Source organism: Loxodonta africana, chromosome 4 (assembly GCF_030014295.1).
Source record: "Loxodonta africana isolate mLoxAfr1 chromosome 4, mLoxAfr1.hap2, whole genome shotgun sequence".
Classification (NCBI taxonomy): Eukaryota; Metazoa; Chordata; class Mammalia; order Proboscidea; family Elephantidae; genus Loxodonta; species Loxodonta africana.
The window spans coordinates 193,611,466-193,628,234 of record NC_087345.1 but is presented as its reverse complement, the minus strand read 5'-3'; the positions used below and the strand labels follow the sequence as shown (position 1 = coordinate 193,628,234).

The following is a 16,769-nucleotide window of genomic DNA, read 5'->3' as shown; positions in this document are numbered from 1 at the left end:
AACCAACCCTAACCCTAAAACTCACCCTCACCCCAACCACAAAGCCTAACACAACCGTGACCCTAACCCTAAACGTAACACTAAACTTAACCCTAACCTTAAATCTAACCCTAACCCTAAAACTGAACACAACCCCTGAACGTAACCCTAACCCTGAACATAACCTTAACACTAACCTGAAAACAAGCCCAAACCTTAGCCATAACCCTAACCCTCACCCTATCTTAAACTTCACCCTATCCCTAACCTAAAACTCACCCTGACTTTAACCCTAACCCTACCCCTAAACCTAACCCTCACCTTAACCTTGGCCCACCTGTAACCCGAAACCTAACCCTTACAATAACTCTGGCCCTAATCCTCGCCCTAAACCTAATTCTAATTCTAACCCTGACCCTAACCCTAACCTAACCTTAACCCTATCTTTAAGCCTACCATAAACTTAAACCTAACCCTAACCCTTAACCTTAACTCTAACCCTAACCCTAGCCCTAACCCTAACCTTAACGGTAACACTTACCCAAAACCCTCACCTTAACTGTCAATGTAACTCTAACTCTTACCCTAACCCTAAACTTAACCCTAATTAGAACCTTAACCTAAACCTAACTGAAATGCTAACCCTTAACCCTAACTCTAATCCTAATCCTTAGCCTAAAACTAACCTTAACCCTAAACCTAACCCTAACCACTGACCCTAACTCTAACCCTAACCCTAAGCCGAACCCTCACCCTTAACCAGAATTTCACCCTAAGCATAACGCTAAGCGTACCCTAACTTCATTCAAACCCGAACCCTAAGCAAAACTAACACTAACACTACACGTAACCCTAACCCTAAACCTAACCCTAACCCTGACTCTGACCTGAACCCAAACCCCTAACCCCAACCCTCTCGCTTAACATAAACTTCTCTGTAACCCTAACCCTAAAACTAAACGTAACACTAAATCTCCCCTAACCCTGACCGTACCATAAACGTAACCCTAACTCTAAACTCAAAACTAACCCTGACCCTAACTCTAACTCTAACCCTAATCCTAACCCTAAAACTTACCCTACACACTCAGCTTCAATGGAAACCTAGCACTAACCCTCATCTTCCCATCTAAACCTAACCTCAACCCTTAACCTAACCCTATCTATAACCTTCACCTAGCCCTAAACCTAAACATGACTTAACCCTAACACTAACCCTAACCCTAAATCTAAACCTAACCTTAACCCTAAACTTAATCCTAACCTAAGCTCTAACCCTAACCCCTAACGCTAACCCTAAGCTCAACCCTCACCCTTCAATTAAACTTTACCCCAGCTGTAGCCCTAACCCTAAGCCGAACCCTAAACCTGACCCTAACATTAACCCAAACACCTAACCCTAACCCTAAGCCTAATCCTAAACCTAACCCTAACCTTAACCCAAATGCCTAACCCTAACCCTAACCCTCATCCTTAACCTAAACTTCACCCTAAACCTAAGGCTAACCCTAACCCTGAAAGTAAAGCTAACCCTTAACTATCCCCTAACTCTAGCCCTGACCCTAAACCTAATGCTAACCCTAGCCCTAACAGTAACACCCTAAAACATCAGCTTAATGGAAACTTAACACTAACCCTCCCATGAACCCCTAACCCTAACCCTACCCCGCATCCTACACCTAACCCAGACCTAAACCTAACCCTTTCTCTAACCCTAAATTAACCCTAACCTTAACTCTACCCTAACCCTAACAATAACTCTAAACCTGACCATAACCATAATCCTAAACCCTAGCACTAACTCTAACTCTAAATCTAACCCTAAGCTAGCCCTACCCTTTACCGTAAACCTAGCCTTAACCCTAACCTTACCCCTACCCATACCCTAACGCTATACCTAACCCGAACACTAACCTTAACCCTACTCTAACCTTAAGCCTAACCCTGACTAGTAACTGAAACTTCACCCTAACCCTAAGCCTAACTCTAACTCTAACCCTAACCATAACAATTACCCTAAACCCTCGCCTTAACTGTAAACCTAACCCTAACCCTCACCCTAATCCTTAACCGTATCCCCAACCCTAAACCTAACGCTAGCCCCAAACTTATCCCTAACCCTAACCCTAATACGAACAGTAACCCAAATCTAACCCTAACCCTAATATTAAACCTAAACTTAAATCTACCCTAACCATAAACCTAACCCTAACACCCTAAACCTAAGGTCTAACACCGTCTATAATCCTAACCCTTATCATAACCCTCACCCTTAACCTAAACTTCACACTAACCCTAAACCTAACCTAACGCTGACCCTAGACATAACGCCTAACCCTAACCGAACCCTAAACCTATCCTTAACACTAACCTGAACACAAACCCAAACCCTAGCCCTCACCATAAAAATAACCCTCACCCTATCCTGAACTTCATCCAAACACTAACCATAACCTTAACCCTAAACCTAGACCTAACCCAAACCCTAACCTTAAACCTAACTCTAAGAATAACGCTAGTCCATCTGTAACCCTAAACCAAACACTTACAATAGCCCTGAACCTAACCCTAAACTTAATCCTAATCCTAAACCTAGACCTAATCCTAACCCTAACCCTAACTCTAACCTTGACCCTAAATAGAACACTAAGTCTAACCCTCAACTTGGACCTAAACCTAAATCTTACCCTACACCTAACCCTAACCCTAAACCTAACCCTAACTCTAACTCTAACCCTAATCATAACACTTACCCTAAACCCTCACCTTAACTGTAAAACTAACCGTAACCCTCACCCTAACCCCTAACCGTATCCCACAACGCTAACCCTAATGCTATCCCTAACCCTAACCCTAACACTAACCTGAAACCCCTGAGCCCTAATGATAACCCTAACCCTAACCCAAACCCTAACACCAAAGCGAAAGCCTAGCAAAAACCTTAACACTAACTCTCACACTAACTCTAACACTAACCCGAAACCTAATCATGAACCTAACCCTAACCCTAAACCAAACCTAACCATGACCAGAACCACAAGGTCTAACCGGAACCCTCACCCAAAACCTAATCCTAAACTACACCTCTAACTCTAACACCTTACCATAACCATAATCCAAACCCTACCCAACCCTAACCCTAAACCTAACCCTCACCCCAACCACAACGCCTAACACAACCATAACCCTTACCCTAACCGTAACACTAAACTTAACCCTAACCTTAAATCTAACCCTAACCCTAAAACTAAACACAACCCATGAACTTAACCCTAACCCTGAACATAACCTTAACACTAACCTGAAAACAAGCCCAAACCTTAGCCATAACCCTAACCCTCACCCTGTCTTAAACTTCACCCTATTCCTAACCTAAAACTCGCCCTAACTTTAACCCTAACCCTACCCCTAAACCTAACCCTCACCTTAACCTTGGCCCACCTGTAACCCGAAACCTAACCCTTACAATAACTCTGACCCTAATCCTCACCCTAAACCTAATTCTAATCCTAACCCTGACCCTAACCCTAACCTAACCTTAACCCTATCTTTAAGCCTACCATAATCTTCAACCTAACTCTAACCCTAACCCTAGCCCTAACCCTAATCTTAACTGTAACACTTACCCAAAACCCTCATCTTAACTGTAAATGTAACTCTCACTCTTACCCTAACCCTAAACTTAACCCTAATTATAACCCTAACCTAAACCTAACTGAAATGCTAACCCTTAACCGTAACTCTAACCCTAATCCTTAGCCTAAACCTAACCTTAACCCTAAGCCTAACCCTAACCACTGACCCTAACTCTAACCCTAAGCCTAAGCCGAACCCTCACCCTTAACCAAAATTTCACCCTAAGCATAACGCTAAGCCTACCCTAACTTCATTCAAACCCTAACCCTAAGCAAAACTAACACTAACACTAAACCTAACCTTAACCCTAAACCTAACCCTAACCCTGACTCTAACCTGAACCCAAACCCCTAACCCTAACCCTCTCGCAGAACATAAATTCACTGTAACCCTAAACACTAAATCTCCCCAACCCTGACCCTAACCATAAACATAATCCCAACACTAAACTTAAACCTAACCCTGACTCTAACTCTAACTTTAACCCTAAAACTTACCCTACACACTCAGTTTGAATGGAAACCTAGCACTATCCCTCACCCTAACATCTAAACCTAAGCCCAACCCTGAACCCAACCCTATCTCTAACTAAAAACTAGTCCTAAACCTAACTATGACTTAACCCTAACACTTACCCTAACTCTAAACCTGACCTTAACCCTAAACTTAATTCTAACCTTAACCCTAACCCTAACCCCAACACTAACCCTAAGCTCAACACTCACCCTTAACTTAAACTTCACCCTAACCCTAACCCTAAACCAAACACTAACCCTAACCCTAAACCTAACTTTAAACCTGACCCTAACATTAACCCAAACACTTAACGCAAAACCTAACACTAAGCCTAACCCTAAATGTAACGCTAACCTTAACCTAAACACCAAAGCCTAATCCTAACCCTCATCCTTAACCTAAACTTCACCCTAGACCTAAGCCTAACCCTAACCCTAAAATTACACCTAACCCTAAACTATCCTCTAACTCTCGCCCTAACCCTAACCCTAACTCTAACCCTAACCCTGGCAGTAACACCCTAAAACATCAGCTTAACTGTAAATGTAACACTAACCGTCACACGAACCCCTAACCCTTTCCCTAACCCTATCACTCATCCTAACCCTAACCCTGACCTAAACTTAATCCTTACCCTAACCCTAAACTTAACCCTAACCTTAACTCTACCCTAACCCTAACCCTAAACCTAACAATAACTCTAAACCGGACCCTAACCCTAACCCTAAACCCTAGATCTAACTCGAACTCTAAACCTAACCCTAACCCTAACCTGGCCCCACCCTTTACAGTAAAGCTAGCCTTAACCCTAACTTACCCCCACCCTAACCCTAAACCTAACCCTTACAATATCAATAACCCCTAGCAGGGTCCTGCCTAGTCTCTCCCACCTCATCACTCCTTACAAAGAGCCCTGCTTTGTCTCTCCCACATCCTCACTCCCTAAGCAGGGCTCTGCCTGTCCTCTCCCACCTCCTCACTCTCTATGCAGGACCCTGCCTTGTTCTCCCACCTCTTCACTCCCTACACAGGGCCCTGGCTAGTGTCTCCCATCTTCTCACTCCATACACAGCTTTCTGCCTGTTCTTTCCCACTTCCTCACTTCCTACACGGGGCCCTGCCTGGTCTCTCCCACCTCCTCACTCCCTACACCAGTCCCTGCCTGATCTCTCCTACCTCCTCACTCCCTGCACAGGGCCCTGCCTGGTCTCTCCCACATCCTTACTCCATACAAAGGGACTTGCCTGATCTCTGGCCTCCTCACTCCCTGCACAGAGCCCTGCCTGGTCTCTCCCAACTCCTCACTCCCTATTCAGGTCTCTGAATGTTTCTCCCACCTCTTCACTCCCTACACAGGGCCCTGCCTGCTGTCTTCCATCTTCTCACTCCCTACACAAGTTTCTGCCTATTCTCTCTCACCCCCTCACTTGCTAAACACAGTCCTGCCTGTTCTTTCCCACCTCCTGACTCAGTACACAGGTCTCTGCCTGGTCTCTTCCAACTCCTCACTCCCTAGACAGGGCCCTGCCTGGTCTCTGCCACCTCCTCACTCCCTACACAGGTCTCTGACTGCTCCCTGCCACCTCCTCACTCCCTACACAGGGCCCTGCCTGGTATCTCCCACCTCCTCACTCCCTACACAGGGCTCTGTCTTTTCTCTCCCACCTCCTCAGTCCCTACACAGGTATCTGGGTGGTCTCTCCCACCTCCTCACTCCCTTTACAGGGCCCTGATGATCTCTCCCACCTCCTCACTCCCTAAACAGGACCCTGCCTGGTCTCTCCACCTCCTTACTCCCTACACAGGGCTCTGGCTAGTCTCTCCTACATCCTCACTCTTTATACAGCATCCTACCTGGTCTCTCTCACCTCCTCACTCCCTATGCAGGTCTCTGCCTGGTCTCTCCCACCTCCTCACTCCCTACACAGGGCCCTGCCTGGTCTCTCCTAACGCCTAACTCCCTACACAGGTCCCTGACTGGCCTCTCTCACCTCCTCACTCCCTTTACAGGGCCCTGATGATCTCTCCCACCTCCTCACTCCCTAAACAGGGCCCTGCCTGGCCTCTCCCCCATCCTCAATTCACACAGGGCCCTGCCTCCTCTCTCTCACATCCTGACCGCACACACAGGGCCCTAACTGGTCCCTCCCACCTTCTCCATCCCTACACAGGTCTCTGCATGGTTCTCCCACCTCCCCATTCCCTACAAGGGTCTCTGCCTGTTCTCTCCCACCTCTTCAATCCCTAGACAGGGCCCTGCCTCTTCTCTCCCACTTCCTCACTCCCTACTCAGGGCCCTGCCTGGTATTTCTAACCTCCTCAGGCCATACACAGGGCCCTGCCTGGTCTCTCCCAAATCCTCACTCCCTACACAGGACTCTGCCTGGTCTCTCCCAACACCTCACTCCCTACAAAGGGCCCTGCCTGGAATCTCCCACCTCCTCACACCCTACCCAGGGTCCTGCCTAGTCAATCCCACCTCCTCACTCCCTACGCAGGGCTCTGCCTGTCCTCTCTCGCCTTCTCACTCCCTATGCAGGACTCTGCCTGGTTCTCCACCTCTTCGCTCCCTACACAGGGCCTTGCCTGGTCTCTCCTACCTCCTCACTCCCTACACAGTTCTCTGCCTGTTCCCTCCCATTCCTCAATCCCTACACAGGTCTCTGGGTGGTCTTTCCCACCTCCTTACTACATACACAGGTGTTAGCCTGTTTTCTCCCTCCTCCTCACTCCCTACACAGGGCCCTGATGTTCTCTCGCACCTGCTCACTCCCTAAACAAGCCACTGCTTGGTCTCTCCACCTCCTTACTCCCTCCACAGGGCCCTGCCTGGTCTCTCCCACCTCCTCACTCCCTACACAGGGCCATGCCTGGCCTCTCCCACCTCCTCACTCCCTACACAGGGCTCTGCCTGGTCTCTATCACCCCCTCACTCCCTACACAGGGTCCTGCCTTACCTCTCCCACCTCCTCAGTCCCTGCACTGTGTTTCTGGCTGTTATCTCCCTTCTTCTCACTCCCTACACAGGGCTGTGCTTGTTCTCTCCCATCTCCTCACTCCCTATACAGGGCCCTGCCTGGTGTATCCCATCTGCTCACTCCCTGCACAGGGCCCTGATGATCTCTCCTACATCCTCACTCCCTACACAGGGCCCTGCCTGGCATCTCCACCTCCTTACTCCCTACACACAGACCTGCCTGGTCTCTCCCACCTCCTCACTCCCTACACAGGGCCCTGCCTGGTCTCTCCTAACACCTCACTTCCTACACAGGGCTCTGCCTGATCTCTCCCACATCCTGACTCCCTACTCAGGTATCTGGGTGGTCTCTCCCAACTCCTCACTGTGTATGCAGGGCCTTACCTGTTCTCTATCACTTCCTCACTCCCTACACAGGGCCCTGATGGTCTCTCCCACCTCCTCACTCCCTACACAGGGTCCTGCCTGGTCTCTCCCACTTCCTCAATCCCTACACAGGTCCCTGACTGGTATCTCCACCACCTTACTTCCTACACACAGCCTTGCCTGTTCTCTTCCACATCCTCACTCTGTACACAGGGTCCTACCTGGTCTCTCTCACCTCATCACTCCGTACACAGGGCCCTGCCTGGTCTCTCCTAACACCTCACTCGCTACACAGGGCTCTGCCTGGCCTCTCCCACCTCCTCACTCCCTCCACAGGGCCCGGCCTGGTCTCTCCTTCTTCTCAATCCCTACACAGGTCTCTGCCTCTTCTCTCCAAGATACTCACTCCCTACACTGGGCCCTGCCAGGTCTCTCCCACCTCCTCAGTCCCTTCACAGGTCTTTGCCTGGTCTCTCCCACATCTCTGCCTCTTCTCTCCTGCATCCTCACTCCCAACATAGGGCCCTGCCTGGTCTCTCCCACCTTCTCACTCCCTACACAGGACGCTGCCTGGCCTCTCCCACCTCCTCAGGACCTACACAGGTCCCTGCCTGGTCTCTTCCAGCTCCTCACTCCCTACACAGGTGTCTGCCTGGATTCTCCCACCTCCTCACTCCTTACACAGGGCCCTGCCTGGTATGTCCCTCCTCCTCACTCCCTACAGAGGGCTCTGCCTGGTGTCTCCCTTCTGCTTACTCCCTACATATGTCTCTGTCTGTTCTCTCCCACCTCCTCACTCTCTACACAGGGCCCTGCCTGATCTCTGGCACATTCTCGCTCCCTACACAGGACCTGTGTGGTCTCTCCCAACACCTCACTCCCTCCACAGGGCCCTGCCTGGATGCTCCCTCCCCCTCACACCCTGCACAGGGTCCTGCTTGGTCTCTCCCACCTCATCACTCCTTACACAGGGCCTGCCTGGTCTCTCCCATATCCTCACTCCCTATACTTGGCTCTGCCTGGTCTCTCTCATCTCCTCACTCCCTAAGCAGGACTCTGCCTGGGTCTCCCTCTTCTTCACTCCCTACACAGGGCCCTGTCTGGTGTCTCCCATCTTCTCTATGCACAGAGCCCTGCCTGGTCTGTCCCACCTCCTCACTCCCTACACTCTTCTCTGCCTCTTCTCTCCCACCTCCTAACTCCCTGCACAGGGCCCTGCCTGGTCTCTCCCATATCCTTACTCCATACAGGGACATGCCTGATCTCTGGCCAACTCACTCCCTACGGAGGGCCCTTCCTGGTCTCTCCCATCTCCTCACTCCCTATGCAGGTCTCTGAATGGTTCTCCCACCTCTTCACTCCCTACACAGGGCCCTGCCTGCTGTCTACCATCTTCTCAATCCCTACACAGGTTTCTGCCTATTCTCTCCCACCTCCTCACTCCCTACACAGGTCTCTGCCTGGCCTCTCCCACTTCCTCACTCCCTACACAGGTCCCTGCTTCGTCTCTCCCACCTCATCACTCCTTACACAGGGCCCTGCCTGGTCTCTCCTACATCCTCACTCTTTACACAGCATCCTACCTGGTCTCTCTCACCTCCTCACTCCCTATGCAGGTCTCTGCCTGGTCTCTCCTAAGGCCTAACTCCCTACACAGGTCCCTGCCTGACCTCTCCCACCTCCTCACTCCCTAGACATGGCCGTGCCTGGTTGCTCCCAGCTCCTCACTCCCTACTCAGGGCCCCGCCTTTTCTCTCCCACCTCCTCCATCCCTGTAAAGGTCTCTGCCTGGTCTGTCCCACCTCCTTACTCCCTACACAGTTCTCCGCCTGTTCTCTTCCACATCCTCACTCCTTACACAGGGCCCTTCCTGGTCCCTCCCACCTCCTCACTTCCTACACCTGTCCCTGCCTGGTCTCTTCCATCTCCTCTCTCCCTACTCAGGGCCCTGCCTGGTCTCACCCACCTCCTCACTCCCTACAAAGGTCTCTGTCTGGTCTCTCAGCTCTTCACTCCCTACACAGGTTTCTGTCTCTTTTGTCCCACCATCTTACTCCCTGTACAGTGCCCTGCCTGGTCTCTCACTCTCTATACAGGGCCCTGCATGGTCTCTCCCACCTCCTGAGTCCCTTCACAGCGCCCAGCCTAGTCCCTCCCACCTCCTCACTCCCTACACAGGTTAGGGTTTAGGGTTTAGTTTAGTGTTAGGGTTATGGTTCGGGATCGGGTTTAGGGGTTAAGGTTAGGTTTTAGGGTTTAGTGTTCGAGTTTAGGGTCAGGGTCAGTTTTTAGTGTCAGGGTCAGGGTTTATGGTCAGGGTTTAGGGTCAGGGTCAGGGTCAGGGTTAGGGGTTAGGGTCAGGGTTAGGTTTAGGGTTTGTTTTTATGGTTAGGGTTTAGGGTTTAGGATTAGGGTTGGGGTAAGGTTAGGGCTATGTGTTAGGGCTAGGGGTTAGGGTTTAGTGTTTAGTGATAGAGTTTAGGGTCAGGGTCAGAGTCAGTGTTTAGTGTCAGGGTCAGAGTTTAGGGTCAGGGTTAGGGTCACGGTCAGGGTTAGGGTCATGGTCAGGGTTTAGGGTCATTGTCACGGTTTAGGGTCAGGGTCTGGGTCAGGGTTAGGGGTTAGAGTCAGGGTTAGGTTTAGAGTTTGGGTTTAGGGTTAGGATTTAGGGTTTAGGGTTAGGGCTAGGGTTAGTTTTAGAGGTTAGAGGTTAGGGTTAGGGTTAGGGCTAGGGCTAGGGCTTGGTGTTAGGGCTAGGTCTAGGGCTAGGGTTTTAGGGCTAGAGTTTAGGGTTAGGGTTAGGGTTTTGGGTTAGGCTGATGGTTAGAGTTTAGGGTTAGGGTTCATGGTTAGTGTTAGGGTTAGTGTTAGGGTTTAGGGTTAGGGTTAGGGTTTAGGGTTAGCAGTTAGTGTTAGGGTTAGTGTTCAGGGTTAGGGTTAGTTTTTAGGGTTTGGGTTTAGGGTTAGCGGTTAGTGTTAGGGTTAGTGTTCAGGGTTAGGGTTAATGTTTAGGGTTAGGTTTTAGGGTTCGAGTTATTGTTAGGGTTAGGGCTAGGGCTAGGGCTAGGACTTGGGCTAGGGCCTAGGGCTAGGGCTAGTGATATGGTTTGTGTTTAGGGTTCGGGTTTGGGTTCACGTTAGGCTTCGGTTTAGGCTTCGGGTTAGGATTTGGGTTAGGGTTTTGGGTAAGGGTTATTGTTAGGTTCAGGGCTATTGTAAGGGTTAGGTTTAGGGTTACAGGTGGACTAGCGTTATGATTAAAGTTTAAGTTTAGGGTTTGGGTTAGGTTTAGATTTAGGGTAAGGGTTTGGATGAAGTTTACGATATGGTGAGTGTTATTTTTAAGGTTAGGGCTAGAGTTTGGGTTCGTGTTCAGGTTAGTGTTAAGGTTAGGTTTAGCGTTTGGATTAGGGTTAGGGGTTATGTTTGGGGGTAGGGTTATGTTTAGATTTAGGGTTAGTGTGAAGTTTAGGTTAAGGGTGAGGGTTACAGTTAGGGTTAGGGTAAGGGTGAGGGTTAGGGTCAGAGTTATTGTAAGGGTTAGGTTTAGGGTACTACAGGTGGGCCAAGGTTAAGTTTAGGGTTTGATTTAGGGGTAGGGTTAGGGTTAGGGTTAGGGTGAGCTTTAGCTTAGGGATAGGGTGAAGTTTAAGATAGGCTGAGGGTTAGTTTTAGGGTTATGGTTAAGGTTTGAGTTTGGTTTCAGGTTAGTGTTAAGGTTATGTTTAGGGTTAGGGTTAAGTTTACGGGTTCTTTTTAGTTTTAGGGTTAGGGTTAAATTTTAGGTTAGGGTTAAGTTTAGTGTTATGGTTAGGATTAGGGTCACGGTTTGTGTTAGTCTTTGTCGTTTGGGTGAGGGTTAGGTTTAGGGTTCGGGTTGGGTAGGGTTAGGATTCTGGTTATGGTAAGGTGTTAAGGGTTAGAGTTTTAGTTTAGGGTTAGGGTTTGGGTGAGGGTTCCGGTTAGTCATTGTGGTTCTGGTCATGGTTAGGTTTGGTTTAGGGTTAGGGTTAGGTTTATTATTAGGTTTCAGGTTAATGTTAGAGTTAGAGTTAGGGTGAGACTTAGGGTTAAGGTTTGGGTTAGGCTTTGGTGTTAGGGGTTAGGGTTTGGGTTAGGGGTTAGGGTTACCGTTAGGGCTTAGGGGTTCAGGTTAGTGTTAGGGTTAGGAATAGCATTAGGGTTAGGGTTGGGGGATACGGCTAGGGGTTAGGGTGAGGGTTGCGGTTAGTTTTACAGTTAAGGTGAGGGTTTAGGGTCAGTGTTATTCTTAGGGTTAGAGTTAGGGTTAGGTTCAGGGTTAGGGTTAGGTGTAGGGTAAGATTTCGGTTTAGGTTCAGGTTTAGAATTAGAGTTAGTGTTCTATTTAGGATCAAGCTTAGAGTTAGGGTTAGGGTTAGGATTAGGATTAGGTCTAGGGTTAGGTTCAGGGCTAATGTAAGGCTTAGTTTTAGGGTTACAGGTGGAGTAGTGTTATGGTTAGAGTTTGGTTTAAGGTTAGGGTTTGGGTTAGGTTTAGGGTGAAGGTTAGGGTTAGTGTTGGATGAACCTTAGGACGGGGTGAGGGTTATTCTTATGATTAGGGCTGAAGTTTGATTTTGTGTTCAGGTTAGTGTTAAGGTTAGTTTTAGGGTTCGGGTTAGTGTTAGGAGTTACGTTTAGGGTTAGTGTTAGGTTTAGGTTCAGGGTTAGAGTGATGTTTAGGTTCATAGTGAGGGTCAAGGTAAGGGTTAGGATTACGGTGAGGATTATACTTAGTGTTAGAGTTTACGTTTAGGGTGTTAGGGTTAGGTTTATGGTTAGGGTAGGGTTAAGTTTAGGGTTAATGTAAGGGTTAGTATTAGATTAGTGTTACTGTTCGTGTTTGGGTTAGGGTTAGGGATAAGTTTAGGGATAGCGGCAGGTTTAGGGTTGGGGATTCGGTTAGGGGTTCGGGTGAGGTTTAGTGTTAGGTTTACAGTTAAGGTGAGGGTTTAGGGTAAGTGTTATGGTTAGGGTTAGAGTTAGAGTTAGGGTTAGGGTTAGGGTGAATTTTCAGTTAATAGTGAGGGTTAGGGTAAGGGTTAGGGTTAAGGTTAGAGTTAGGATTAAGATTAGTGTTAGGGTTAGGTTTAGGGTTAGGGATAGGGTAGGGGTAAGGTTAGGGTTAAGGCTAGGTTTACGGTCAAGGGTACGTCTAGGTTAGGGTTAGGATTAGGTGTAGAGTTAGAGTTAGTGCTAGGGTTTAGGGGTAGGGTTCGGGTCAGGTTTAGAGTTTTTGTTAGTGTTAGGGTTAGGGTAGAGTTAAGGTTAGGGTTAAGTTTAGGGTTAGGGTAAGGGTTATGTTTAGGTCAGGGTTAGGGTTAGGGCTAGGGATAGGGTTAGGTTTAGGGAAAGGGTTAGGGTTCGTGTGAGGGTTAGTGTTAGATTTACAGTTAAGCTGATGTTTTACAGTGTTACGGTTAGGGTCAGGGTTAGAGTTAGAGTTAGGGTTAGGGCTAGACTGAGGGGATATTTAGGGTTAGGTTTAATTTTAGGGTTATGCTTATGTATAGGGTGAAAGTTAAGTTAAGATTAGCGTTAGGGTAAATATTAGAGTTAAGTGTTTGGGTTAAGGTTAGGATCAGGTTAGGGTTAAGTTTAGGGTTAGTGTTAGTGTCAGGGTTAGGTTTTGGTGTTTGGGTTAATGTTAGGGTTAGCTTTAGGGTTAGGGTTTAGTTTAAGGTTAGGGTCAGGGTGCAGTTTAAGTTAAGTGTGAGGGTTGAGCTTAGGGTTAGTGTTAGGGGTTAGGGTTAGGGTTAGGGTTAAGGTTAGGATTAGGATTAGGGTTAAGATTAGTTTTAGGGTTAGGGTAAGTGTTACGGTTAAGTCATGGTTAGGTTTAGGGCTAGGTAAAGGTTAGAGATAAGATTAGGTTAAGGGTAGGGTTTAGGTTTAGATGTTAGTGTGAGGGTTAGTGCTAGGTTTCCATTTAAGCTGAGTGTGTAGGGTAAGTTTTAGGGTTAGGATTAGGGTTAGAGATAGATTTAGGGTCAGGGTTAGGATTATGTTTAAGGTTAGGCTTAGGTATATGGTTAGGATTAGGGTTAGGGTCAGGGTTGGGGAGATTTAGTATTATGTTTAGTTTTAGGGCTAGGGTTAGGGTGAAGTTTATGTTAAGCGTGAGGGTTAGGGTTAGGGTTAGGGTTAGGGTTAGGGGTAAGGGTTCAGCTTAGGGTCAGGGTTAGGGTTTGCGTTAGGTTTAGGGTTAGCTTTAGTTTTGGTTAGGGTTAGGATTTGAATGAAGTTAGGGTAGGTTTAGGGTTATGGGTAGGGTGAAAGTTTGGTTAGAGTTATTGTTCGGGGTTAGGGTTAGGTTTGAGTTTATCGTAGGGTTAAAGTTAGGGTTAAGGTTAGGTTAGGGTTATGGTCAGGGTTAGGATTAGGATTAAGTTTAGGGTGAGGGTTAGGGTCCGAGTTATTGTAAGGGTTAGTTTTAGGGTTCCAGGTGGGCCAAGGTTAAGGTGAGGGTTAGGTTTAGGGGTAGGGATAGGTTTAGAATTAGGTTAACATAAACTTCACCCTAACCCTAGCCCTAAAACTAAACATAATTAGAATTAGGGTGAGCTTTAGGTTAGGGATAGGGTGAAGTTTAAGTTAGGGTGAGGGTTAGGGTTAGGGTTATGGCTAAGGTTTGGGTTAGTTTTCAGGTTCGTGTTAAGGTTGTGTTTCGTGTTAGGGTTAAGTTTACGGGTTCTGTTTAGTTTTAGGGTTAGGGTTATGTTTAAGGTTAGGGTTAAGTTTAGTGTTACAGTTAGGGTTAGGGTTACGTTTTGTGTTAGGCGTTGTGGTTGGGGTGAGGTTTAGGTTTAGGGTTAGGGTTGGGTAGGGTTAGGATTATGGTTACAGTAAGGTGTAAGGTGTTAGGTGTTAGAGGTGTAGTTTAGGGTTAGGGTTTGGGTGAGGGTTCCGGTTAGGCATTGTGGTTCTGGTCATGGTTAGGATTGGTTTAGGGTTAGGGTTAGGTTTATGATTAGGTTTCGGGTTAGTGTTAGAGTTAGAGTTCGGGTGAGAGCTACCTTTAAGGTTAGGGTTAGGTTTTGGTGTTATGGGTTAGGTTTGGGGTTAGGGTTAGGGTTATCATTAGGGCTTAGGTGTTCAGGTTAGTGTTAGGGTTAGGGATAGCATTAGGGTAAGGGTTGTGGGATACCGTTAGGGGTTAGAGTGAGTGTTACGGTTAGTTTTACATTTAAGGCGAGGGTTTAGGATAAGTGTCCCGATTATCGTTAGACATAGAGTTAGGGGTAGGTTTACGTTTAGGGTTAGGTGTAGGGTAAGATTTAGCTTTAGTTTCAGGTTTACGGGTAGAGTTAGTGTTCTATTTAGGGTCAAGGTTAGAGTTCGGGTTAGGGTTAGGATTAGGTCTAGGGTTAGGATTAGGTTTAGGGTTAGGTTGAGGGGTATTTTAAGGGTTAGGTTTAGGGTTACAGGTGGACTAACATTATGGTTAGAGTTAGATTTAATGTTAGGGGTTGGGTTAGGTTTAGGTTTAGGTTTAGGACTAAGGTTAGCGTTAGGGTTTGGATGAAGTTTAGGATAGGGTGAGGGTTATTTTTAGGCTTAGGGCTAGACTTTGGGTTTGTGTTCATGTTAGTGCTAAGGTTAGGTTTAGGGTTCAGGTTAGGGTTAGTGGTTATGTTCAGATTAGGTTTAGGTTTAGGGTTAGTGTGAAGTTTAGGTTAAGGGTGAGGGTTAGGATAAGGGTTTGCATTAGGGTTTGGATTCTAGTTAGTGTTAGAGTTTAGGTTTAGGGTGTTAGGGTTAGGTTTATGGTTAGGGAAGGGTTAAGTTTAGGGTTAATGTTAGGGTTAGCGTTAGATTAGGGTTACTGTTCGTCTTCGGGTTAGGGTTAGGGATAATGTGAGGGATAGATAGCATTAGGTTTAGGGTTGGGGATACGGTTAAGGGTTAGGTTTAGGTTTACATTGAAGGTGAAGGTTTAGGGTAATTGTTATGGTTAGGGTTAGAGTTAGAGTTAGGCTTATGGTTAGGGTGAAGTTTCAGTTAATAGTCAGGGTTAGGGTTAAGGTTAGAGTTATGCTTAAGGTTAGTGTCAGGGTTAGGTTTAAGGTAGGGGTAAGGTTAGGGTTTAGGCTAGGTTTACGGTAAAGGGTAGGGCTAGGTTAGGGTTAGGGTTAGGTTTAGAGTTAGAGTTAGTGCTAGGGTTTAGGCTTAGGGTTAGGGTCAGGTTTAGAGTTATTGTGAGGGTTAGGGTTAAGTTCGAGTTAAGGTTAGTGTTAAGTTTAGGGTTAGGGTAAGGGTTAGGATTAGGTCAAGGTTAAGGTTAGGATTAGGGATAGGGGTAGGATTAGGGAAAGGGTTAGCGATTCAGGTGATGGTTAGTGTTAGGTTTACAGTTTAGCTGATGTTTTAGAGTGTTATGGTTAGGGGTATGGTCAGAGTTAGGGTTAGGGTTAGGTTTAGGGTTAGGGCTAGACTGAGGGGATAGTTTAGGGTTAGGTTTAGTTTCAGGTTAGGCTTAGGCTTACATTTAGGGTGAAGCATACTTTAAGGATGAGGGTTAGGACTAGTGTTAGCGTTACGTGTTTGCGTTAAGGTTAGGGTTAGATTTAGGGTTAGTATTAGGGTCAGGTTTACGTGTTTGGGTTAATGCTAGGGTCAGGTTTAGGCTTAGGGTTAGGGTTAGGGTTAGGGTTCAGTTTAGGGTTAGTGTTAGGGTGCATTTAAAGTTAAGGGCGAGTGTTGAGCTCACGTTAGCGTTAGGTGTTAGGGTTAGGGTTAAGGTTAGGATTAGGTTTAGGGTTAAGTTTAGGTTTATGCTTAGGTTTAGAGTACATGTTAGGGTTAAGTCATTGTTAGGTTTAGGGCTAGGTTAAGGTTAGAGATAGGGTTAGGTTAAGGGTTGGGGTTAGGTTTAGATGTTAGGGTGAGGGTTAGTTCTAGGTTTCCATTTAAGCTGAGTGTGTAGGGTAAGTTTTAGGGTTAGGATTAGGGTTAGGGTTAGAGTTAGGTTCAGGTTTGGGTTAGGTTTATGGTTAGGATTAGGGTTAGGGTCAGGGTTAGGCGGAGATTTAGTGTTATATTTAGTTTTAGGGTTAGAGTTAGGGTGAAGTTTATGTTAAGCGTGAGGGTTAGGGTTAGGGGTTAGGGTTCAGGTTATGGTCCGGGTTAGGGTTAGGTTTACATTTAGGGTTAGGTTTAAGTTTAGTTTTATTTTTGGTTAAGGTTAGGGTTTGAATGAAGTTAGGGGAGGTTTAGGGTCATGGTTAGGGTGAATTTTGGTTAAGAGTGAGGGTTCGGTTTAGGGTTAGGGTTA

At 47.1% G+C, this 16,769-nt stretch overlaps 1 long non-coding RNA gene across 1 annotated transcript; it reads right to left on the bottom strand.

Moving 5' to 3' along the window:
• Positions 1-6,493: 6,493 nt before the first annotated feature.
• On the bottom strand, positions 6,494-10,397 carry LOC135231286 (uncharacterized). The gene is made up of 2 exons (XR_010321985.1): positions 7,325-10,397; positions 6,494-6,916 (listed from the first exon to the last, which is right to left on the bottom strand). It is a non-coding gene; the product is annotated as an uncharacterized LOC135231286 (long non-coding RNA).
• Between the last annotated feature and the right edge of the window lie 6,372 nt (positions 10,398-16,769).